This window comes from Trachymyrmex cornetzi, unplaced genomic scaffold (assembly GCF_001594075.2).
Source record: "Trachymyrmex cornetzi isolate Tcor2-1 unplaced genomic scaffold, Tcor1.1 scaffold8, whole genome shotgun sequence".
In the NCBI taxonomy this organism is placed as follows: domain Eukaryota; kingdom Metazoa; phylum Arthropoda; class Insecta; order Hymenoptera; family Formicidae; genus Trachymyrmex; species Trachymyrmex cornetzi.
This window is the reverse complement of record NW_017300135.1, coordinates 81,228-81,466: the sequence shown is the minus strand read 5'-3', so window position 1 is coordinate 81,466 and position 239 is coordinate 81,228.

Below are 239 nucleotides of genomic sequence, written 5' to 3'. Positions count from 1 at the left end.
TATCAACACGAGCATATTTCCAAAGAAAATATGTGAGTGTACTGGGAAGATATTACAAAAAACGTCATGTTTGAAACACATTTTGATTTTTTTAAAATCATTGTTGCTATTAATGGAAGGGCTAATATGATTATTAAAATCTATTTATTAAAATCGTTATCTAGAATATGTGTTCAGGTCTCTTTATCCCTTATGCAGGGTGCCACTTTTTTGCCATTCACTTTTGTGTAGATAGAGCG